The 26,753-nt window shown below is 42.3% G+C and overlaps 1 protein-coding gene across 5 annotated transcripts in view; it reads right to left on the bottom strand.

Moving 5' to 3' along the window:
• RABGAP1L (RAB GTPase activating protein 1 like) overlaps nt 1-26,753 on the bottom strand; it is a 531,206-nt gene that overhangs the window by 135,356 nt on the left and 369,097 nt on the right. The gene's annotated exons all lie outside the window — the stretch shown is intronic.

Raw genomic sequence — 26,753 nt, 5'->3', positions numbered from 1 at the left:
TAGTCAATACAATTTTTTGCCAGTCCAAAGAAAGCAGCTTGTATCTAAATTGTTTTGTATTAAACACCCACAAAAATCCCAAGTCTTAAACACAGGTTTTCTCATATCAACTCAAATATAAGACAGTTCAGAGATCAGGCAGCTAGATGTGTAAATCAGCCTTGTTGTGCTTGCCACTTTCACTACATTGCAAACATATGGTTCTACATATATGAATACATATAATAAAGAAAATAATGATAAAATAATGATGCTCCACTGATTTCTGATCCCCTGAGAGAAGACAGAGCTGGAATTGCTAGGCTCAGTGGAGCTGAATTAAAGGTACCAGTACTCCCTCCTAGCCTTTCTAACAGACCTTAAACAGGACAACTCTGCCTTCATCTGGTGCCATTCTGGGTCCAAAGATAAAGATATAGAGCCTCTTTCTGACTACACATAAAAGTTGTACTGCTTAACTGGTATAGTTAAAGTGGTGCAATCACCTTCGTGTGGACGCAGCCATGTCTGTATAAAGATAGTTATACCAGTAAAGGTATTCCTATATGACAAGGCACCATTATAGCAGTATAACTGCATCCACATGAGGGCTTGTCCCAGTATAACTATATCAGTAAAAATATCACACCCCTCACCTATACAGTTATGCCAGTACAACTTGCAAGTGTAGACCAGGCCAAAGGGTACAGTACAGCTGTATTGTGCAGGACCAAACATTCCCTCTGTCAGTAAAACAGGTTCTACTATCTATGACTATTTTGCCATACATAACTCCATTTAACTTTTTACAGGGCTTTGCAATACCTGGGTATGGTAGATACCATACTATATAAAACCCACATGTATTGTATTATTTTGACTTTCCTTTGTATTTACCACTATAACTTTACTTTTTTTTTTTTTTTTTTTTTTTAGCAAATGTAGATTGTTCAATTGCAGTGTACCTACTACACTGCCTCACTCAGATTTAACATATGAAAGAGTTCCAACAGACATGCCCAGAAATAATGTTGCCATTATAATACACACAGTTATGGGATTATCGCAGGATTTCCTTAGTAATCTCCCCTTGTACAATAACAAGATTTCAATGAGTTCCTTGCTAATTTCACTCTAATTTGTTTTAACACAATCATAATGGAGTTTCTGAGGTAATCTCACATATTTTTATTAATTAGGGTTGAGTGACTTGGTTTTTGCAAGAATAAGAGCCTTAAACTTTTGCCAATCCCTTGAACCAAGCCTTCTTTAAGGTTCAGAAATATTGATTTAAATTCCCTCCATCACATTTCACCTCCAACAATTTGCTGTCAAGATCTATCCTGCTGTTTAACGCTTCCCTGTTAGCGACATATCAGATTACCTAGCACTCCTGGGAAACTAGCTCACACATTGTCAGGCGTTTCCAAGCATGCTGTGTCATTTATAGGAGTGGGTTCTGTTAGGAAAACCCAGACACAAAATTGAAGAGACAGCATGTAACCCCTAAGGTCCCAATAGCACAGGGAGGGCTGTGGAGCCATCTGCTCTGCCCCTTAGAAAATGCTGCTGGTTGCGGGAGGTAGAAGTAGCCTCCTCCTCGAGAAGCTTGCTGATTCTGCTGAGGAGAAGTCCTCCAAACCACCCCCTAAACATGATGCTTTATATCTTAAGTATAAATGCAAAACTGTGGAGTTTGTCGTGTCCTGTACAATCCAGAGTTCATCAAAAGCTGAAGAACCTTTTAGAAAGAAGTTTTCTTTGAATATAAGCTCTGTCAGGCAGGGTCTGTCTTTTTTGTCACGTTTGTGCAGTGCTGAGCATAATGTGGTTGTGGTACATGACTGGGGTTCCGAGGTGCTACCACAATAAAATAAAAAAAATTGCATTAGTTAACAAGTTGCTTGGTAACTTTATATTTAATCACTATGGCAACAGATCACACGTCCTCCACCAGAGGTCAGAATTGTAGCAGCACTGAAACCAGAGGAGCATTTATTGAACAATCGCTAGTTCCATGGCGATAGCAGCAGTTTAAATATACACCAAAAGCGATTTTGTTTATTTTTACTAGAAAAGCATTAGATTGTCAACCATGCTAACTGAAATTCATGCAAGAGGTAAAGCGCTGAAAGCAACAGTCGAAGTGTCCAATATTGCCATTCCAGACTCTCTCAACCAATTCTAGACAGAACATTTTAAGTGGTAAAAATGTTATTTCAGGCTCCATAGCCTTTCAATCCTTGCCTTCTCTGCTGCGACTGCCAACAAAAGTGCCAATAAGTATGGAATTTTCTGTCATTTGTGATATCAATCTTTTAAAAATGTAACTGAAACCAACAATTCATTTCACAGTCATCAGATGGTAATAACTTTTATCCATAACTGAAGTGGACTAGGTTTGAGCACATGATCTGTAGATGAAAAGCTCTGTATCTCATAACAGCCACCTGTGTTAAAGTCATAACTGCTGTCAGAATGAACAGTGATGTGCTCAAACAAGAACCTGTCAGGACCCCAGTATCAAAGCCAGTCTCACTAGGTCCATAGGCCGCATCCTGAGCTGCTGCACCACAGTAATGAACTGAACTACCACCTTGACCAACAGTCTTAGTGCTAAAGTCCTACAGACCGACATCAGCCTACCTCATGCCCCTGATTGGATGGACAGACAGCATTCTCACTGGGCGCTTGGACCATATAAAAACCCCCAACAGGAAGAGGAAGCTATCTGAGCAACAGACCATTGCCTACTGGTTGCTGCCTAAACCACCTTGACTTGTTGCTTTGCCTGACCCTACCTTGTTGCCCACTGCCTCGCCTGACTTCACTCCCTAACCCACTGACCCAACCCCTTGGATTGGATCTTCTAGCTTCTGACCTCTGCAAGAACTCCGACCATTGCTCAGAATACTTCTGATACTAATCCATCTCCCGGCTACCTGACTATGCTCTGGACTGCCACCTAGCCCACCTCGGCCAATGGGCATTACAAAACCCCACAATCAGCATGGATTGAATGGCGAAGCAGATTTTGTTATCGTATGCCAACACACTGTCCTACTCCTGCAGAATTACTGATGATTACTATCATGTGCAATTTCAGGCACGAAAAAAGTCCCATGAAAAAATCAAGAGAGTGTTGGTCTGTCTTCCCAAAAACTCTTCTCTGTCACAGCTCTAAACATATAGTGTTTCCAGCTCCCCTCTACCATGTTCTTGTTATTGAGGTCAATGTAACAGCTCTTATATCACCTCTCTTCCAATGGACAGCAAAATGGACGTGATGAGCACCTTCCTGTGCCCTGAAGATCCCCAGCTGCTTTAACAGCCCCTTGAGGTGACTGACAGCCAGTGTAATTGACAGCAGCCCTGACATTGCTCCAAGTTACATTGGGCAACCAGTCAAACACATAGGCAGCCCAGGATCAGGAGGGCACAACGTGAGTTAAAACTTCCTATACATAGAGCCCTCCTGAGATGTGTCTATGCTCCTTGACTGCAGCCAGTCAACCATTTATGTCAAGAGCCCTGAAGCAGAGAGAGGGGGAACTGTTACCCTAGGATCCATGCCTGGAACTAACCCTTTGGGCACTGACCTCCCACACTTCCTCCACATAGACAGAGAAAGGTCAGCAGACTCCATAGCATCCATCACATGCAACTCCTCCTTGGGGATTGCCATCTGCATAGCATGCCCCCCAGCAGCCAGCATGACAGTCTCTGGAAAGATCAACTTCTCTGCAAGCCCCTTAGTGCTGCAAAACTGCTGGAGAGCCTGTGCAGAGGCCTAGTGCCTTTATCAGGTCTCATGTGATCCATGCGTTTTGGGGAATGAACCTGTTCTAAAATGGGCAACTCTCGTCCCATCTGCAATGGAAAAGTTTGGGTAAGACTCAGGGAAGGGGAAACTCATGAGTTTACTTCTCCCCAAGGCCCTATCCAAGGGGCTTTTCCAAATGAGGAACTGATATACTCCTCCAGAATCTATCCTGAGTTTCCTGTAGCGCAGCATATTCATACAAAGTACAACTTTAAGGCCATAAGGGTAGTGTGAGTATCATAGAATCATAGAATATCAGGGTTGGAAGGGACCCCAGAAGGTCATCTAGTCCAACCCCCTGCTCAAAGCAGGACCAAGTCCCAGTTAAATCATCCCAGCCAGGGCTTTGTCAAGCCTGACCTTAAAAACCTCTAAGGAAGGAGATTCTACCACCTCCCTAGGTAACGCATTCCAGTGTTTCACCACCCTCTTAGTGAAAAAGTTTTTCCTAATATCCAATCTAAACCTCCCCCATTGCAACTTGAGACCATTACTCCTCGTTCTGTCATCTGCTACCATTGAGAACAGTCTAGAGCCATCCTCTTTGAAACCCCCTTTCAGGTAGTTGAAAGCAGCTATCAAATCCCCCCTCATTCTTCTCTTCTGCAGACTAAACAATCCCAGCTCCCTCAGCCTCTCCTCATAAGTCATGTGCTCTAGACCCCTAATCATTTTCGTTGCCCTTCGTTGTACTCTTTCCAATTTATCCATAGAACATAGAGTACATAGAAAAGAAAAGATTTAGAAAAGAAAGCTCACTGACACTTTGTGCACAGCTGGAAAAAAGGAAATGAAACAGAAGCGTAGAGGCTGCTGAACAGGTGTATAGGCTTGTTAGAAAGTGATGTTGATAAAATATATGCTAATGAATAGTATTCTCCAAACAAATGTAACATGAATTGTAAACAAAATACCTGATGAAATACGGGGATTATTTTTCTAATATTTTTGGTTCTGTTGTAAAAGGCTGAGGTTCCGTTAAAAAAAAAAAGAAAAAGAAAAAGTTTCCCTCAACTTGATCAAAACCCAAGGTAAATGCCATCTGTGCAAGTTATTTCAAACAGAGGAGCTTGCTGACATGAGGGAGAGTCTGAAATTCCCGTTGTTGGCTGAACATAGTTGTTGACCGCTTCATGCTCCTGCTCAGTTTATTGGGTTCAATTTAAATATTTTCTTCTCACAAGTCAAACCAATTAATCCTCACTGAGGCTCTGGGGCAGAATTTAGGCTCAAATAATTCTAAAATAAGAAAACTCACAGCAGGGGAAAGAAGCTTGATCTATTCCCTTTGTGGAGATTCCTCTGTATTATTCTCTCAAAAGGCTGGGAGGGGGACCCCTCTGGAACAGGAAGGGAATTCAGTCTCCAAGCCTCTGGAAGTCAGGGGCTTAGCTAAAAAAGCACAGGTGTCTTTGTGAAGGTCTTGTGTGGGGGCCCATGGCTTCAGTGGACCCATTATTCCACAGACTCTCTCACTGGCTACTATGCTATGAATCTTCCTTCCCCTCCTCACCTCTCAAGTGGCTTCCACAGGGTTGCACACACAAGTCAGAGGGATGCAGTACTAGTACTGTAAAACAATAATGGTAGGGTGATGATGCATGAAGAGAGCTCATCCCCTGCCCCTGCCCACTCCGATTCTAACGCCATGGAGGGACTACTGCAGTGCCCAGCTAGTACTCTATGCTACTCTGCATGTGAAGCCAAATGACTGATTTCCCAGGGAATTTTGGGGTCTAACCAGCAAACCAGACGCACCAAATTTAATTAAAATTGTAAAATATGTGAAGTTTCAGCTGAAAATAACGTGTGTGTGTATATACATGCATGCGTGCTGAAGTTAAGACTGAAAATGAGTGTTTGAATGGAATTTTTTTTTAACTTTACAGTTCTGTTCCCCTAAATGTGTGAGTGCCCTACAGAGGGACTGTGTCTTTTTGGGGGGGACCATAAGGGGTGGGGAGTTCAAGGGGAGTCAAGTTAAATTCACCTGCAGCCAAGATTTCCTCTGCATGGTAGTAACACACTTAAAACTCAGCACAACACTAGGAGAATCCCAAAAGAGGATCAAGCAATCCTCAACAATCCTTAACTTTTAGGTCGTGAACATGGCATTAATATCACTTAGTCCAACAAAGTAAGTGCATCCTTTAGTGAAACATAAACTACCTGTATACATAAATTCTGAGACTATTTTCTCTATCCACTCCATAAACACCAAAACATACTCACTAAAGTGCATAAGTAAACTACAATGACATGTGATTAAAACATGTGATTTAAATACTCAGGAACAATTAACCATTTCATTAAAAGAGCAATCATGTTTTTTGGATTGATGAAGCTGACCTTCCAGTAGGAAAAATAACTGTATATTTTTTCCCCTAGGGCATAAAAGTAACCTAATAGTCACAGATCACGGACATCATATATTTCTCTTTCAAATATAATGACAGGGTAAGATTAAGTGAGTACTAGCGATATGTTGATTTTTTGTTATGGACTAAACTATTGTGGACTAAAGAAGTTTTTTAATGAAAAAAATTAATTTATCACAATTTACATGTCAACACTTAGGGTAATTATGAATTAGACAAATATACAGTGCAATATGGTTGCTTAGTGCATTTGGGGGTTTGAGCCTTTTCACTCTAAAACTGGAAATGCAGAAGAAAGTGCAACTACTGCTATGGCAGAAGCAGATATGGGATTGAAAAGTGTTTGGCCTTGAATGCTGATACGCTTTCTTTTATAGAACCAATGATCTGGATCAAGTTACTCATTTATGTATGTTTTATTTCATTGCTTAATTTAGTATTTGAATTCAAATTAACTTGTTATAAAGATCAACAGGCTGGTGCCAAGCTGCTGGCAACCTTCAATAACTCAGTGCGCAGCTGGCTTGCACAGCTGGGAAGTGGGTGGGGCTACAGTAATAGAATCATGGACATGTAGGGCTGGAATGGATGTCAAGAGGTCAACTAGTCCATCTCCCTGCACTGAGGCAGGACCAAGTAACCTAGAATACAGTGATGTGCTGCTCCTGAAGAGCACGTGCCTGTGGGGCTTTTATGGAATCCATGTCCGATTTTCAATCTGTTCTCAAGGGAAGGTAGTGTTGGTACTGGCACCTCGCCTCCCAAGGAGGGATCAGCACTTTGACACAGATGCCTCTGTGGTCACAGAGCAATGTTCTTAACACTACCACCCACCACCTCAGAGGGTGAATCTGGCCAAACAGATTTAATGGAAATTCATTCAATATATTCGTCTCTGATTTGGGAGTATACATGTGGTTTTACTCCTATACAAGGATGGCTTCTAGGAGGAAATAAAAAGGAGATATTGACAAAACATTCTCTACAGCTTACATTCAGATGTGTCAGGTATGTGTTAGAGACATCTGAGTCGCTCCTAAATAACATTTGAAAAATCTCAGACCAAAATGGATAGTATCAAGAGAACCAGTCAATGTAACTCTGTTTCAAAATTCTGATATTTAAATGTTTCTAATCTGGTTTTTAGAATTTAGCTATTCATCTGAAGCTAATTTGAAGCTGTTTTGTAATTGTGTGTTCAGCTGAACTTGTAAAGGGTAATTGGGGTTACAGATTCTAAAAAGGAATTACAATTCTATTTAAATTTTGGATTGGGTCCAGCTGAATGTTTGTTATAGATTCATAGATACTAAGGTCAGAAGGGACCATTCTGATCATCTAGTCCGACCTCCTGCACAGCGCAGGCCACAGAATCTCACCCACCCACTCCTATGAAAAACCTCACCCATGTCTGAGCTATTGAAGTCCTTAAATCATGGTTCAAAGACTCAAGGAGCAGAGAAGCCTCCCTCAAGTCAACCATGCCCCATGCTACAGAGGAAGGCGAAAAACCTCCAGGGCCTCTCCAATCTGCCCTGGAGGAAAATTCCTTCCCGACCCCAAATATGGCAATCAGCTAAACCCTGAGCATATGGGCAAGATTCACCAGCCAGATACCCAGGAAAGAATTTTCTATAGTAACTCAGATCCCATCCATCTAATATCCCATCTCAGGGGATTTGGCCTATTTACCCTGAATATTTAAAGATCAATTATTTACCAAAATCCCATTATCCCATCATACCATCTCCTCCATAAACTTATCGAGTAGAATCTTAAAGCCAGATAGATCTTTTGCCCCCACTGCTTCCCTTGGAAGGCTATTCCAAAACTTCACTCCTCTGATGGTTAAAAACCTTCGTCTGATTTCAAGTCTAAACTTCCTGGTGGCCAGTTTATACCCATTTGTTCTTGTGTCCACATTGGTGCTGAGCTTAAATAATTCCTCTCCCTCTCCTGTATTTATCCCTCTGATATATTTATAGAGAGCAATCATATCTCCCCTCACCTTCTTTTAGTTAGGCTAAACAAGCCAAGCTCCTTAAGTCTCCTTTAATAAGACAAGTTTTCCATTCCTCGGATCATCCTAGTAGCCCTTCTCTGTACCTGCTCCAGTTTGAATTCATCCTTTTTAAACATGGGAGACCAGAACTGCACACAGTATTCTAGGTGAGGTCTCACCAGTGCCTTGTATAACGGTACTAAAACCTCCTTATCCCTACTGGAAATGCCTCTCCTGATGCATCCCAAAACCGCATTAGCTTTTTTCACAGCCATATCACATTGGCAGCTCATAGCCATCCTATGATCAACCAATACTCCAAGGTCCTTCTCCTCTTCCGTTACTTCTAATTGATGCGTCCCCAACTTATAGCTAAAATTCTTGTTATTAATCCCTAAATGCATAACCTTACACTTCTCACTATTAAATTTCATCCTATTACTATTACTCCAGTTTACAAGGTCATCCAGATCCTCCTGTATAATATCCCGATCCTTCTCCGAATTGGCAATACCTCCCAGCTTTGTATCATCGCAAACTTTATTAGCACACTCCCACTTTTTGTGCCAAGGTCAGTAATAAAAAGATTAAATAAGATTGGTCCCAAAACCGATCCCTGAGGAACTCCACTGGTAACCTCCCTCCAACCTGACAGTTCGCCTTTCAGTAGGACCCATTGCAGTCTCCCCTTTAACCAATTCCTTATCCACCTTTTGATGTTCATATTGATCCCCATCTTCTCCAATTTAACTAATAATTCCCCATGTGGCACGGTATCAAATGCCTTACTGAAATCTAGGTAAATTAGATCCACTGCATTTCCTTTATCTAAAAAATCTGTTACTTTTTCAAAAAAGGAGATTAGGTTGGTTTGGCACGATCTACCTTTTGTAAAACCATGTTGTATTTTGTCCCATTTACCATTGACTTCAATGTCCTTAACTAATTTCTCCTTCAAAATTTTTTCCAGGACCTTGCATACTACAGATGTCAAACTAACTGGCCTGTAGTTACCTGGATCACTTTTTTTTTCCTTTCTTAAAAATAGGAACTATATTAGCAATTCTCCAATCATTCGGTACTATTCCTGAGTTTACAGATTCATTAAAAATTCTTGCTAATGGGCTTGCAATTTCAGGTGCCAATTCCTTTAATATTCTTGGATGAAGATTATCTGGGCCCCCCGATTTAGTCCCATTAAGCTGTTTCAGTTTCGCTTCTACCTCTGATATGGTAATATCTACCTCTATATCCTCCTTCCCATTTGTCATGCTACCATTATCCCCAAGATCCTCTTTAGCCTTATTAAAGACTGAGGCAAAGTATTTGTTTAGATATTGGGCCATGCCTAGATTATCTTTAATCTCCACTCCATCCTCAGTGTTAAGCGGCCCCACTTCTTCCTTTTTAGTTTTCTTCTTATTTATATGGCTATAGAACCTTTTACTATTGGTTTTAATTCCCTTTGCAAGGTCCAACTCTACTCGACTTTTAGCCTCTCTCACTTTATCCCTACATCTTCTCACCTCAATTAGGTAGCTTTCCTTGCTGATCCCTCCCATCTTCCACTCCCTGTATGCTTTCTGCTTCTTCATAATCACCTCTCTAAGATGCTTGCTCATCCAGCTTGGTCTACAACTCCTTCCTATGAATTTTTTCCCCTTTCTTGGGATACAGGCTTCCGATAGCTTCTGCAGTTTTGATTTAAAGTAATCCCAGGCCTCCTCTACCTTTAGATCCATAAGTTCTTCAGTCCAATCCACTTCCCTAACTAATTTCCTTAATTTTTGAAAGTCAGCCCTTTTGAAATCAAAAACCCTAGTTGCAGATTTATTTTTGTTAATCCTTCCATTTAGTTTGAACTGAATTAGCTCATGATCACTTGAGCCAAGATTGTCCCCTACAACCATTTCTTCTATGAGGTCCTCGCTACTCACCAAAATTAAATCTAAAATGGCATCCCCTCTAGTCGGTTTGGCAACTACTTGATGAAGGAATCCATCAGCGATCGCATCTAGGAAAATCTGAGCCCTATTATTATTACTAGCACTGGTCCTCCAGTCTATATCTGGGAAGTTAAAGTCTCCCATGATCACGCAGTTTCCATTAGTATTTACTTGATTAAAGACATTAAAAAGGGCTTTATCCATATCCAAATTAGATCCCGGAGGTCTATAGCACACCCCAAGCACTATCGTAGGAGAGGCTTTACTAGTTTTCTTCCCCAATGTAATTTTTGCCCAGACGGACTCTGTCTTATCCATTGCATCGCTTCTTATTTCTTTACATTCTACCTCATCATTGATATACAATGCTACTCCACCCCCTTTACCTTTGTTTCTGTCTTTCCTAAACAGCACATACCCTTCAATACCTGTAGTCCAGTCATGACTACTATTCCACCATGTTTCTGTTATCCCTATAATATCTGGTTTCACTTCCTGCACCAGTAGCTCTAGTTCCTCCATTTTGTTACCTAGACTCCTCGCATTGGTGTACAAACATCTTAATTTTTTCTGTTTGGACTCGCTCACATTTTGTACCCTATTAGGCACAGTCATTCTACAGCCAGTATAACCTATTAGACTAGTATCCACACCGCCCTCGCTCCTTATATACATTCTCCTACCCATGGCTGTATCCTTTCTTACTTCATCTTCTTCCCTCTCAATGCTAAAATCTGGCGTGGAGATTTTCTGGACATCTCCCCCCAATTCCTAGTTTAAAGCTCTCTTTATCAGTTGTGCCAGCCTCGATCCTAGAAGTCTATTTCCTTCCCTACTCAGATGAAGTCCATCCCGAGAGAATTGACCTCTGTCCGTGAATGCCTCCCAGTGGCCATACATCCCAAAGCCCTCCTTATAGCACCACTGCCTAAGCCATCTGTTGACAGTCATAATCTTGTCACACCTTTGTTGCCCTTCTCTAGGAACAGGAAGGATCCCGCTAAAGATCACCTGAGCCTCAATTTCCTTAAGCGTCTTCCCCAGCCTAGCATAGTCTCCCTTGATACTTTCCAGCGAGAATCTAGCCGTATCATTTGTTCCCACATGAAGGATAATTAGGGGATTCTTTCCTGCTCCCTTTAGGATCCTTTTCAACCTCAGGTCTACATCCCGTATCTTAGCACCCGGAAGACAGCACACCCTTCTATTCTCAGGATCAGCTCTAGTTACAGGCCTGTCTATTCTTCTCAATAAAGAGTCCCCGATCACATAGACCTGCCTTTTCCTGGTGACAGTGCTATTCTCCAGTCTCTCCCCTGTTCCCTCTGGCTGCAAGTTCTTTTCATTCCTATTTTCCCTTACAATCTTCTTCAACCCATCCTGTATCCTCCTGGGGCTCATATTTGGTGTAGTCTCCCTTGACTCTTCCCCTTTTTCTATAGGACTAGCCTCTCTTCTCTTCTTCCTTACCCTTCCACCTTCAACAAGTACCTGCTGAGCCCCTTCTTCATTTTCCAACTCTGCAAACCTGTTCCTAAGCTCTATTTCTCCTTCACTAGCCCGTCTTTTTCTCTGCCTGGTTCTTTGAGTCACATGTTTCCACTGACCACTTTCCTCATCCAGTCTCTCCTCAAAATTCCCCAGCCCTGCTTCCATCTGTGAGTCTGAGCTTTTCCCTTCAGATACCTCATATCTTTGCTCCATCATCTGCTCAAACCCCTTCCTAAACTCAACGAGACTTTCCACCTGTATCTCCAAACCTCGGATCTTTTCCTCCATCAGCTCTATCAGATGGCATTTCATGCAGAAAAAACTCTTACCGGTTCCCCGCTCCAGGATCATGTACATACCACAGCTTCCACATCCAGTCATCCTCAATGTGTCTTCCACTACAGGAGTCACTCCCACAGCTGCCTCTGTATCTGTCATCTCCTTCCCTCCTTCCCATCCTCCTTCTTGTTAATCTGGGAAATACAAGCCACACCAAAAAGACCACCCCCCTAGCAAAAGCAAACCCCAAACAAGCACCACAATACAAACTCCCTTTTCAAACTCCCACTCAAACTCCCCTGTTTAGAGCTCTGTTTGCTAGCTCCTGTGCCGCTGCAGCTGTCTGTGTTGTTTGGTGGCTACGTTTCGTGCGGAGCACATGAAGGGGCCTAAGGAATAAATTATGCTTTTTTGCTTACTTTAACTATATAGAGTAGAAGGTCTGTGGCAAAGTCTTCAATTTGTAAGTCATGGAGGCCTCCTGGAACATTTTGCAGTGATTGGTTTTGAATTAATTTAATAAATAATAATAATTTGCATTTACATAACACTTCTCAGGTTTCAAAGTAGCAGCCGTGTTAGTCTGTATTCGCAAAAACAAAAGGAGTACTTGTGGCACCTTAGAGACTAACAAATTTATTTGAGCATAAGCTTTCGTGAGCTACAGCTCACTTCATCGGATGCATTTGGCCAAATGCATCTGATGAAGTGAGCTGTAGCTCACGAAAGCTTACGCTCAAATAAATTTGTTAGTCTCTAAGGTGCCACAAGTACTCCTTTTATACCACTTCTCAGAGCTTGGTAAGCACATCTGTGCCTTTGTTGTCTCATCAGTAAAATATGAATACTGAGGTTAAATCCAGCTCTGAAAAGTGATTATGTAAACATGGCAACTTCTTACTCACAAGATCTATCTGTTCCTTGTGAGTATTCAGAGTCATAGCTGCTTGCTTTACTAACTAAAATAAGCTGTTAGTATTGTTTATTGCTATTAGGGAGAAGTCAGGAAGAGAAAGCTGGATTCTATTTTGGCTCATCTATCATTAACAGAATTGCTAAATTTCAATTGCAAAATATTTGTTCCTGTTCTGACAGCCAGAAAGAATCCTACTTGACTCTCACATTCCAGGGTGAGTTTCCAGGGCAGGCAGCTTGAAAAAAACATTTAACTTGTAATTCTGTAAGAGAGTAAACCTTGGGCAGGCAACAGACACAGCTTTCTTAGTAACTAGTCCTCAGCTATGGAACTCACTTCTGAAAGAAATCAAAATGATCACAAACCCCAATGTCTTCAGAGTAGAAGGCATAACTTACTTCTTCAACCTAGCCTTTTTCAATAGCCCCACAAAAATCACCTAAAATAAAAACATAATAATAAAAAATGCAGTCCCTATAGTAAGGAGGAGGAGAAAGGAAAATACTGAAATCTTCATGTCTATTTTTTAATATACAGTACAACCCTGTTCATCCAACCCTCCATTAGCCAGCTCACACAGGTCCAGAAGTGGGGATCTCCCCTATAGCCACTAGATGGCGCTGCAGACTTGCACTTTGCCATTCCTTGGATTATCGAAATGTTTGATAATCTGATTTTGACCCAGTCCCCATTAGATTGGATAAACGGGGTTCTGGTATATTGGCATTTCTTTCAGATACCACGGTGATGGAAATAGTATAAGAATCTAAATTAGATTCAACTGAATGGATTAAATAGGCAAGTAAATTGGATAGCTCGGTAGATAACTGAGATTGTAAAAACAGTATTAAGGGTGTCATTATTTATTAAAAGTGCTCAGCCACCTAGCAGTCCGCATTATGGAATTTTTTGCCAAATTTTCAAAAAAAAAAAAAAAAAAAGCTCAGTGCTTAACTCCTAGTTCTTTAGAAAATGTGGCCCATTATTCTGATGACTAACTAGGAATTGAGCTCATTTGAAAAATCTTGTCCCTATTGTGAGTTCTTCCCAACATGTGACTTGACTAAATGTATATGAGACAGTTGCAAGGTAAGAAAAAGAACCCAGGATTCTGGTTTATTCTTAATCCACTAACCCATAGGCACCCAATACAGGTTTTCTTTCTTCCCTGTAAATGGAACATTAACCAAATTCATCATTCTGGATTTTTCTTTAATGGGTCATATTGAGGGATACATGTTTTGGTACAAAGAAAAGGAGCACTTGTGGCACCTTAGAGACTAACTAATTTATTTGAGCATAAGCTTTCGTGAGCTACAGCTCACTTCATCGGATGCATTCAGTGGAAAATACAGTGAGGAGATTTATATACACACATAGAGAACATGAAACAATGGGTATTACCATACACACTGTAAGGAGAGTGATCACTTAAAATGAGCTATTACCAGCAGGTAGGGAGGGTGGGGGGGAAGGAAGAAAACCTTTCGTGGTGATAATCAAGGGGGGCCATTTCCAGCAGTTGACAAGAACGTCTGAGGAAGGCGGGGGGGAGGGGAGGAATAGTTTTACTTTGTGTAATGACCCATCCACTCCCAGTCTCTATTCAAGCCTAAGTTAATTGTATCCTGTTTGCAATTAATTCCAATTCAGCAGTCTCTCGTTGGAGTCTGGTAATAGCTCATCTTAAGTGATCACTCTCCTTACAGTGTGTATGGTAATACCCACTGTTTCATGTTCTTTGTGTGTGTATATAAATCTCCCCACTGTATTTTCCACTGAATGCATCCAATGAAGTGAGCTGTAGCTCACGAAAGCTTATGCTCAAATAAATTTGTTAGTCTCTAAGGTGCCACAAGTACTCCTATTCTTTTTGCGAATACAGACTAACATGGCTGCTACTCTGAAACCTGTTTTGGTATAGTGAGTTTAAGAGGTTTCGATGAATTCAGTCAGTGAATGAGTTTAACTTGCCTATATTTGATTTACATTCACTGCATGTGAAGGATCTCAGAGTGACAGTACAATGGACGCCATTAAAATGTGTATATTTCCCATTCCAAAAATAATTGCCGTACCATAGTTTCTCTGTTCCAAAGTACAGGAAGATACCGTTGTGACGGTAAGCATGGTACATGGAACAATTCATGTTGAGTTTTTCATTATACCAAATGCACTTGGCACACTCAAAGAACCTGCTCCTACCTCTTTAATTCAGTTTATATAGCTCTTATCATAGCCTCACGGTGCATTTTACTATTACATTAAAAATACAATTATCAAATGGATTCCAAAGTTGAGAAAAGGTCTTCTGATCAGCTGCTTCCACGGCCTTTATATTATTGAGGGGTTGATATTACCAATGGTATTTTAAACCATAGTAACTTGTGCTTAAGGTTCGCAGTCTCTAAAGGCTACATTATCAGAATCAGCAGGGTGAGTCCCACTATTAGAAATATCATTAGGGCAGGAGACTCCAGGAGCACACGAGGAATGATAGTAGGGACCACAACAGCATTCACAAGTTATTAATATTTCCTTTATTAAAAACTTTACTACACAGATAATTAATGCCTCAGTTACAGACACCTAAGTGAAGTGTAAGAATACCATAAGATGTCCAGCATCAATGTTTTCATACTCATATCCCCAAGGGTACCATAAGGATAGGAGAAATTTTCAACAAGTGGTCATCTGTGGAAGGTCTGCTGACGCATACTTCCTCACTGTTCAGTCCTTTTATTCTGTTACACTCACACCCATAACCTTCTACATACACTTGAGGGTTCCAACCCCCTTTCCCTTAATTGGACTTCCATACCTATAAAATTTGGGAGGCCTCACTTTTCAGAGGCTATCCTCTTAGTACCCCGTATTTTCATTAGCATTTACAAGTCCCCATGGTAACCTGTGATTGCTGCAGTATTTCTCAAGATGTTACAATCGGGCAACATGTGATACATTGTGGCATATTTTCCCAATCACCATCCATTAGCACATATTTTACAGTAATCTTGTAACTTCACTGGCACAGGGTTATTCTTGGGTTAGCCACATTAGGCCATGAGAAGGTAAGTTAAAACCTTACAGGCCTCAGCCTGCAGGCCTTGCATTACAGCCTTACTTGTTTATATACTTAATCACTCATAAACGCTGGTCAGCCTTATACCCCTATAATAGAATCCTACTTATTCCTATACCTCCAACTTAAATCTATTCATCACACACTGATTACATATGAATTAACCACAACAATAGATGATATAATTTAATGATCGTATAAGGTGATTACCTACAAATATGAGGGCTGAAACGCAAGCATCCCAGTAAATCTCAAGTGTCAAGGTAAAGGATGTCATAAGCTAGGTGCCTACACTGGTATCTGAGAGGCTGGCAGTATTTCCCCATATTCAGAGTAAGAAATATAGTACACGCTTCAGTAGCATCATCCTCCCCAAAAAAAAAAGCAGCTGATCTTGTTGGACTGGCTAATATAACAGAGACAAAGTAGGTGAGGTAATATATTTTATTAGACCAATTTCTGTTCGGGAGAGAGAAGTTTTCAAGCTTACACAGAGCTCTTCTTCAGGTCTGGGAAACTAACTCAAGGTATAACTCAGAGTTAGTTTCCCAGACCTGAAGGAGAGCTCTGTGTAAGCTTGAAAGCTTGTCTCTCACCAAAAGAATTTGGTCCAGTAAAAGATATTACCTCACCCACCTTCTCTCTCTAATATCCAGGGACCAACAGGGCTACAACAGCAGCGTATACAACAATGGTTAATATAATGTCATTTCTCCATTTGTAATATTTACTTAAGTTCTTTTTGATATTGTGGTTTTGCTTTATGTACTGCCTGGAATGACTAGAATATGCGCCTAGCCATAAGCAGCAGATGGCAGTACATGTTAGGTAGGAATCATAGAAATGTACTGTACTCCTAAAAAAATTATCCTTAGGGAGACTAGCTAGAAAGTGGCTCAAAAGCTCTTCAAGTAAAATGATGGAGACAGAGTTTAAAGGCGTGTTGTGATAAAGCACTACGTGGTTCACAGCTGGTGCTGAAGAAAATAAAGGAAAGCCTGTACAGTGCTCTACAAAAATAAAGAGAAAATATCTACAGACTATAATTAGTAACAATAGACAATAAATGTTCTTCTGCTCTCAGGGTCTAATCTGGGTCTGACCACAGACTGATATATTTGAAAGGCACTGCATTTTTATAACGCTATCTCTGCCTCTCTAAAGGTCTGATTCTGGCAAATTAGGAATTGGTTTCAATGGAATCTGTATTAGACCCTTATTCCAATTATTACCAGCACTCGGTACATAATTCAGTGGGAATTTAACAGGCATGCTCAGCAACTTAAAAAAGACATTCTCACCAACTGCTTTCTTGTATTTGGGAGTTATTCAACTTCTGAATAGTTCCTTTTTGCAGAAGAATACCTGTCCAATGAATGTCAAATGATCAGAGAGCAAGTAAGTTTAATACAGGGGAAACTAATAAAACTCACAGCCAGAAAAGGAAAGTTAAATAGGGTGCTCACACCTCAATGGTAACATTTTTCTTAGGCCTGGGCTGGGCTACACTTAGCCCTGGTCTACACTATGAGTTTAGGTCGAATTTAGCAAAATTAGGTTGATCTAACCCTGTACCCGATCACACAACCAAGCTTGTTTTGTTGACTTAAAGGGCTCTTAACATCTATTTTTGTACTCCTCCCCAGCGAGGGGTTTAGCGCTAAAATCAACTCTTGCTGGGTCGAATTTGGGGTAGTGTGGATGCAATTCGAAGGTATTGGTCTCCAGGAGCTATCCCAGAGTGCTCCATTGTGACTGCTCTAGACAGCACTCTCAAATCAGATGCACTGGCCAGGTAGACAGGAAAAGCCCCGGGAACTTTTGAATTTCATTTCCTGTTTGGCCAGCGTGGCGAGTTGATCAGCACAGGTGACCATGCAGAGCTCATCAGCACAGGTGACCATGGAGTCCCAGAATCGCAAAAGAGCTCCAGCATGGACCGAACAGGAGGTACTGGATCTGATCACTGTATGGGGAGAAGAATCTGTGCAGGCAGAACTCCGTTCCAAAAGACGAATGCCAATATATTTGCCAAAATCTCCAAGGGCATGTGAACAGAGACTACAACATGGACACACAGCAGTGCCGCGTGAAAGTTAAGGAGCTCAGGCAAGCCTACCAAAAAACAAAGGATGCAAATGGTCGCCCCGGGTCAGAGCCCCATAATTGCTGCTTCTATGCCTACCACTGCCCCACCACTGTCTGTGGACACCTGCCAGTGTGGAGAGTCTCACGCAACAGGGATGAGGATTTTGTGGATGAGGAGGAGAAGGAGGACAATGCAGAGCAGGCAAGCGGAGAATCTCTTCTCCCCAACAGCCAGGAACTGTGCTTCACCCTGGAGCTAATACCCTCCCAAGGCGGGCTCCCAGACCATGAAGCTGGAGAAGGCAGCTCTGGTGAGTGTACCTTCGTAAATACAATACAGGGTTTAAAAGCAAGCATGTTTAATGATTAATTTGCCCTGAAGACTTGGGATGCATTTGCGGCCAGTATAGCTACTGGATAAGTCTATTAATGTGTCTGGGGATGGAATGGAAATCCTCGAGGGACATCTCCATAAAGCTCTCCTGGAGATACTCTAAAAGCCTTTGCCACATGGTGGGGGGAGTCCTTTCATGCTGAGCTGTTCGCGTTTGGCTGAGTGGGATCTTCCCTGTTACTAACCATGCAGCGGGGGTGGGGGGGGGCGGGTGTGTGAAGCACATGTGCTATGTAATGTGAATTGCTTGATTCAGTGTGAAATAGTCTTCCCTTTGTTCTCTAAACTGTATCTTTTTAAATACTACTCTCCCTTTTTTTTTTCCTTCCGCAGCTGGAAATGTTTCTATGCTCCCCCTATCATCTCCATTCCAGAGGCTAGTGCAGATTAGAAGGTGAAAAAAACGCACTCGCGATGATATTCTCAGAGCTCATGCAATGAAAGAGCTCAGCAAAATGCATGGAGGCAAGCAATGGCAGAGTCCAGGAAAGCATTAAATGAATGCAATGAGAGGAGGGAGGAGCATGTTGAGAGGAGGCAGGATGCAATGCTGAGCCTAATGGGGGAGCAAACTGACATGCTCAGGCATCTGGTGGAGCTGCAGGAAAGGCAGCAGGAGAACAGACCGCCACTGCAGCCCCTGTATAACCGCCTGCCCTCCTTCCCAAGTTCCATATCCTCCTCACCCAGACGCCCAAGAACGCGGCGGGGGGGGGGGGGGGGGACAGGACGGAGGGGGAAGAGGCTACGGGCACCCAGTCACTCCACCCCAGAGGATTGCCCAAGAAACAGAAGGCTGGTATTCAATAAGTTTTGAACTGTAGTGTGGCCTTGTCCTTCCCTCCTCCACCACCCCATCCGGTGCTTCCCTCCTCACCCACCCCTCCCGGGCTACCTTGTGAGTTTTCCCCCTGCATGTGTGATGAATTAATAAAGAATGCATGATTTTGAAACAATAATGACTTTATTGCCTCTGAAAGCAGTGTTCAAAGGGGGGAGGTCAGTTCGCTTACAGGGATGTAGAGTCAACCAAGGGGGAGGGTTTTCATCAAGGAGAAACAAACAGAACTGTCACACCGTAGCCTGGCCAGTTATGAAACTGGTTTTCAAAGCTTCTCTGGTGCACACCGCGCCCTCCTGTACTCTTCTAACCGCCCTGGTGTCTGGCTGTCCGTAATCTGCCACCAGGCGATTTGCCTCAACCTCCCACCCCACCATAAACGTCTCTCCCTTACTCTCACACATATTATGGAGCACACAGCAAGCAGCAATAACAATGGGAATACTGGTTTCACTGAGGTCTCACCTAGTAAGTAAACTGTGAGTGAGCTTTTAAACGTCTAAATGCACATTCTACCACCATTCTGCAACTTGCTCAGCCTATAGTTGAACTGCTCCTTACTACTGTCCAGATTGCCTGTGTATGGCTTCATGAGTCATGGCATTAAGGGGTAGGCTGGGTCCCCAAGGATAACCATAGGCATTTCAACATCCCCAACAGTAATATTCTGGTCTGGGAAGTAAGTTACTTCCTGCAGCTGTTGAAACAGACCAGAGTTCCTGAAGATGCGAGCGTCATGCACCTTTCCAGCCATCCCATTTTGATGTCGGTGAAACGTCCCTTGTGATCCACCAGTGCTTGCAGCACCATTGAAAAGTACCCCTTGTGGTTTACATACTGGCTGCCAAGGTGGTCCGATCCCAAGATAGGGATATGCGTTCCGTCTATCGCCCCACCACAGTTAGGGAACCCCATTGCAGCAAAGCCATCCACTATGATCTGCACATTTCCCAGATTCACTACCCTTGATAGCAGCAGCTCAGTGATTGCGTTAGCTACTTGGATTACAGCAGTCCCCACAGTAGATTTGCCCACTCCAAATTGATTCCCGACTGACTGGTAGCTGTCTGGCGTTGCAAGCTTCCAGTGGGCTATCGTCTCTTGCTTGTGAACTGTGAGGGCTGCTCTCATCTTGGTATTCTTGCACTTCAGGGCGGGGGAAAGCAAGTCGCAAAGTTCCATGAAAGTGCCCTTACACATGCGAAAGTTTCGCAGCCACTGGGAATCATCCCAGACCTGCAACACTATGCCGTCCCACCAGTCTGTGCTTGTTTCCCAGGCCCAGAATTGGCGTTCCACGGCAGGAACCTGCCCCATTATCACCCTGACGTCCAAATTGCCAGGGCCCGTGCTTTGAGAGAAGTCTGTGTCCATGTCCTCATCACTATCTTGATCATGCTGTCGTCGCCTGCTTTTGCAGGTTCTGCATATACTGCAGGATAACGCATGAGGTATTTACAATGCTCACAACAGAGCGGTGAGCTGAGCAGGCTCCATGCTTGCCGTGATATGTAGTCTGCAAGAGAGCGGAGTTGCAGCGGAAGCGGTGGATGACAATGGATGCCATGAGAATAGATATTTATACAGAACGACGAGAGGGCCTGCGAGGTGGATTCATGGCACCAGGAGAGCAGAGTTGCAGCGGTAGCGATGGATGATGACGGATGCCATGAGAATAGATATTTATACAGAATGACGAGAGGACCTGCGAGGTGGATTCATGGCACCAGGAGAACAGAGTTGCAGCGGAAGCGGTGGATGACGATGACGGTTAGCAGTCCTACTGCACCATCTGCTGACAGCAGTATGGTGTCTGCATGGAAAAAAGGCGCGAAACAATTGTCTACCATTGCTTTTACGGGGGGGGGGGGGGGGAGGGTCAATGACATGTACCCAAAACCACCTGCAACAATGTTTTTGCCCCATCAGGCATCGGGAGCTCAACCCAGAATTCCAATGGGCAGCAGAAACTGCGGGAACTGTGGGATAGCTACCTACAGTGCAATGCTCCGAAAGTCTACACTAGCTACGGTACTGGGGACGCACTCCGCCAACTTAATGCGCTTAGTGGGGACACACACAATCGACTATATAAAATCGCTTCCTAAAAATCGACTTAAAATTTGACCTAATTTCGTAGTGTAGACATACCCTTGGAAGTTTTGCCAGAATACCCATCTCAGTTAGGGGGGGGGGGGGGATCACTTCCCTAATCAACATAGATATGCCCAGCAAAAGACAAGTGTAGACAAAATTATACCATCAACAATATTTTTGCTTGTATAGTTTATTTTTTTGAGGGAGGGGGAGGAGAACTGGAATAAAGCTAAACCAGCAAAGAGCTCTTTAATCTGTCTCCCCTGTAGAAGGGCTTGCTGGTATATCTATAATGGTACAGCTGTACTGACAAACACTTTACAGTGTAGACAAGGCCTTAAATTCTGGCCAAAGCAACAGTCTTAGAAAACATTTAGAGGATGTTTATTAATGATGAACTAGAAAACAAAGTTTTAAGCGAAACTAAGATCAGAAATATGTGCTCAATGTCATTCAAGCTATGGGTTGCATTCATCACATTATAAAAAATATATGTATACTCTTTATGTATGTTAGCAAGAGGTGGGTTGCCTGGGAGGTCCCTGAATGTGTCTTTCTGGAGCTTCACCAAATCAGGAAACTTTGCTGTCGCAATGACCAGATTCTTGAGAATTAACATAAATCCCAGTTTAATCTTTAGGTTTACCCTTAAAATAATAATTAAAAAGAAAAAGACAAAATGTAAAAATATGCTACATGGGGGAAAAAAAAGTGAAATGTTCCCAATCTCCCATGCTCAATGATACAGTAAAGATTTCTAGCAGGGTAGCATTGAAGCCAAAACACACATGAATTCTGAGACAGCAGCAAAAAAATGAGATCCACCCAGTTGATTTAGAATCAAAGAATTTTTTAAAAGTTACTTTTTAAATTATGTGCTGGATGTCTCTCTCCTCTCCACCATAATTCAGCATTCAGCACAGGACACAGAAATTTGCTAAATTTTCAGCCACATTGTGACGGGGCATACTTACCCCAATTTGGTTCATAAGTGGTTCACTCTGTGGGCTGAGGAAGCCACGTCCCCCTTACCCCAGCTGGGCATGCTCCAGCTGGAACCAGAGCATAAAAGGGAGTACCTCAGCTCAGGCTGGGCTGGCCCCTGACAAGAGCAGACATGTGTTGCAGGCTCCTACAGGGAGACTGCCAGAGCTCCAGGATCCAGAAGCCAACCAGGCTAAGTCTCCAACAGACCCCCAGCCAACGACGACGGAGGAGAGACAATGGAGGCCACAAGGCTATAGCCTTGGAAGGAAGGGAAGGAAGCGATCCAGGGAGCAGGACTGAAGGTACTGGGTGACCAAGACTGATTGTGGAAGCACTGATTCTCTAGGGCCCTGGGTCGGGAACCTGGGTGGGTCCGGGCCTCCCCACCCTCGCTGCCCTGCCAGTGAGGCAGCCAGCACCCAGAAGGGTGAATGGTGCAGCAGAAGGACTGCCCTACTGACCTAGGCCTTTGGGCCATACTGCTCTGATCTACAGAACTGCTAGACTGACTTTGGCCATTGGGCCGTGCTGCCCTGAACCAAAGGGCGGCTGCATTGCATTGATTCTGGACATTGGGCCACACTGCCCTGCACTGAAGGGCAGCTGCATTGACTCTGGTCGTTGGGCCGTGCTGTCCTGGGAGCCAGGGCAGCTGTGGCAATACTGGGGGCAAGGCCACTTGGGCCACAAAATCTCTGTTTTGATCTCCCCAGAACCTGATGCTCCTACCTCATGACACACATCTTCAAAAAGAGAAATATTTCTTTTTTAAAAACAAAAGCAGCCAAAGCAATTTACTCCAAACTCTTCCTCCCTTCATCTGCTCCCCCTCATAAAATCAACAAGACCAAGAGGGCAACTTCTGCTCACATAAGTTATCCTGAGTTATAGATTGGTCTGAGACAGTTCTCACTTTCTGTCATCAGCTTTGTCCTGAAACTGCACATTACTTTTGGGATAAATAAACTGCATCTAAGAATGAAAGGTACCTAAATTACAGATGCACATAGGACTAGTTGGATGGCAACAAAAGGGGTTTTGTTGAATCTTGGGTCTTCTTGTGGCCACCTCATGCCCTCCTGGGTGTCCTCCATTAAGTAGTCCTTTCTTAGACCCAGGCTTGGATTTTTTTTTTCTATACAGCTTAGAGGAGGGTAATTATGGTCTGTTTTCTGATGATCCAGTGGCAATGAAAGAGATTGGTACTGTGTGTGGCTGCAGTTTTATATTCATTCACTCAAGCAATTTAGGCTTCCTCTGTTTTTGTGAGCATTAGTTTGAAACTAGTTTTAAGCCCTTTGTGATTCTAATCTAAACCATTTAAAACAAAATCTTTAAAGGTTCATTCAGCCATATACTACACCAATTGCTGAACTGTTTGCATTTATTTCTGTTCCAGTACTGGAAACCTTCTCCCCAACCCCTATGGGGTAAAGTAGTAACCATAAGATAAATTCAACTACAGTTATGCTTAAAATAGGTCTAAATGTCTGACGTAAACGCATGAAAGCAAGAGAGTTCAGAGATAGCAAACTTGACTTACCTCCACTACCTTAATTTTGTGGGGGTGGGGTAGGGGGAGAGGAGGACATGGATGAAATCCACTGGCTGTATAATTCTAATCTCAAAATTGACAATATAAAAATCTATATATAAATATATGTACATAAACACACACCTTTTTATGTATCAGGTATGTAGTCCTGATACAAAGTCCTAGCATTTTAATATTTTAAGACACACTACACAGCTGTAGTTACACTTTTTTTAAAAAAAGGAACTTGTAATCTTCAGTGATCTTTTAACTCTGGGCAAAGATAATGGATTGACAACCTTTTAGATGAAAGTCCTCTATTAGCCACATTACGGATACCATGCCTATTCAATACTTTACCCTGTGAGACTGCAAAGAGCAGTGTCAATTAATGCCTGTGGTAATGGAAGGGATGTGATATGGAATCCTGTCAACTAACAAATGGACGAACAATTCATTTAACCTGTTCTGAGAGTGAAATAACTAATTCATTTACTCTTTTCTCTCAAACTACTAAATAGTGGGTCTAGTGGATCTGGAGTACCATATTGGACATACAGGTTCAAATCCTACCCTTTAATCCTTAAGCATGAGCGTTGTTGATAACCTACCCATCCCACCCTGCAATAAACTCTTAAGGACTAATGTTAATGGACTCAGAAGAAAATCCCACCCAGTTAACATTGGATGCTATGAGGGTGGTTGGTTGACATAAGAAAAGAAAACACCTCCACAGCATCTGACAGAGATGTGGAAGAAGTTCTTGGCTATGGACTAAAGAGGAAAAAAAAAAGGGGCAAGGGCATTTAGCCTAAACTTAAAGTTTGATCATCTATACCAGTGGCCCTCCAACTTTTTCTGTCATGCCTGCCCCTTACCCATAATGAAACCTGTCCATGTCCTCCCCCACACCCCCTCCCAGAAGCCATGGACAAGAGCAGGGCTGGAGCTGTGGTCGGGAGCCAGGGCTGGAAGCAGAGCTGTGGCTGGGGCCGGGAGCCAAGGCCAGGGCCGTGGCTGCAGCTAGGAGCGTGGCTGAGGCTGCGGCCCGAGCTGTGGCTGGGGGCGGGGCCAGAGCGAGGTGGTGGCAGAGTGGGGCTGGGTGGGTGCTCCCTCCCTGCCCCCCATAGGGATGGACCCAGGTCCCGCTGTGCTCCCTGAATTTTCCTTGGTGCACCCCACAGTTTGGGGATCACTGATCTACACCCTTTTTACTTAAAGCAAATAAAGTTGTTTTTGACTTACAGGAGTGTAGGGAAACAGAACCTAACACACCTCTGTGCAACTGCTGCAATGGTATATTTTCATGCTGAAACTTTCTGCACAGAATTTTGATCTAAAGCTAGTTTTTAAGTCTGAACTGTTACAACTCTAAAATAGGGGTTATTTTTAGAGAACCCTCTCTATCATTTAATAAACTTTAATAAAACATGCATAATGGAAATGCTGGCAGATGCTTAATTACAGGTTTGATAGACTATATAGCTAATTCTGAAAAGTTCCAGTATTTTTGTCAACAGAACCTTGGTAAGATAAAATATTGTACACTATTTTTTTAAATTCACATTTTACCCCACTGTAGATTTGGGGAGGAAGTGGGTTTGTTCCAGATCCAATTCCTGAGGAAGTTTAACAGGTTAAATATTAATCTGTTCTTTTTCAACTTGGCTTTGTTGATGGAATCACAGCAGAGTTTGACAACAATAGATAAAAAATAACAGGCTATTATGACTTCTAGTACTAGAGTCAGAACTAATGTGCTGAGCAGACCAGTCTTATGGTCTGAGTTATACCATTCTGCTTAGTGTTTCCAAGCACCTACATTCCCAGCACTGGAAAAATCAAACCTTCCATGACAATGTGTATAATCCCTTTGCGACTTTAACTATTTCATTATGAAACCTAGAACTCCTCAAGAATCATAGCTATACAATAGAGCTACACAATTTAACTCTGAATTCATGCCCACTCACTAGATTTAAACAACATTTTCTAAGATTTATTTACAATCAAATCTATCAGTCTATTATTTTACACAAATAATCTACCAAGGCTGATTCTGAACATTATTTTTACACAAATTCTGGGCTGAATATTTATGGAAGGAGAATGGTCCAGGGTTATAATATAGGACAAGGAGTCACAAGATCTGTTCTATTCCCAGCTCTACCATTATGTCGCTGTGTGACCTTAGGAAAGTTAGCTTCACCTCTCTGTGGCTCAGATTTTCCAGTCTCTGAATACTATAATTATAATACATATAATTTACAAAAAAATAGATTGAATTCTGTGTAACTCATTTCTACTCAGTCTTCAGAAATGTTGATCCCAAAATGGCAGCTCGACATCCAGACCATTCATTTTTGTGACATCTGACTCTTTCTGGTATGACAGATACTACCAAACATGCACCAAGCCTCACCAGATGTGTGCTAATATTTAATGTATACTCTTTAGAAGGAGAGAAATGTAATCCTTATGCACTTCCACATCCTCAAAGTTTTGCACAAAAATGGCCTTCTGTAATCAATAACTAAACATAAGATTTCAAGTTATTATTAAAGCTGTGACACAAACCAACAAGCATCAGGAAATTCAAAGTTAATAATGGAGTAACAGCTTTAGCACTGAACCTCCTGGCTTTTGACAATACTGCTTGTATCATGACACCTTGTATTGAACATTTTCCTTTAACAGAAAATTTAATGAAAGGTAATAAAAGGTGTCTAATTTACCTGTCAGGATTTTTTTTTTTTTGCTCTCTAATAAATACGTAGTTAGACTTGTGTAAACACATTTTTTTAAAATGCATATTTACGAAAAAATATGTAAAATGTTAACTCACTGAGATTCAGTACAATTATCTAAATATCTATTATATATACATACATGGACCAAGAATTCAGTGTTGTGAAA

This window comes from Dermochelys coriacea, chromosome 8 (assembly GCF_009764565.3).
Source record: "Dermochelys coriacea isolate rDerCor1 chromosome 8, rDerCor1.pri.v4, whole genome shotgun sequence".
Lineage (NCBI taxonomy): Eukaryota > Metazoa > Chordata > Testudines > Dermochelyidae > Dermochelys > Dermochelys coriacea.
Note: the sequence above shows the minus strand (reverse complement) of the source record. Positions and strands in the feature narration are given on the sequence as shown.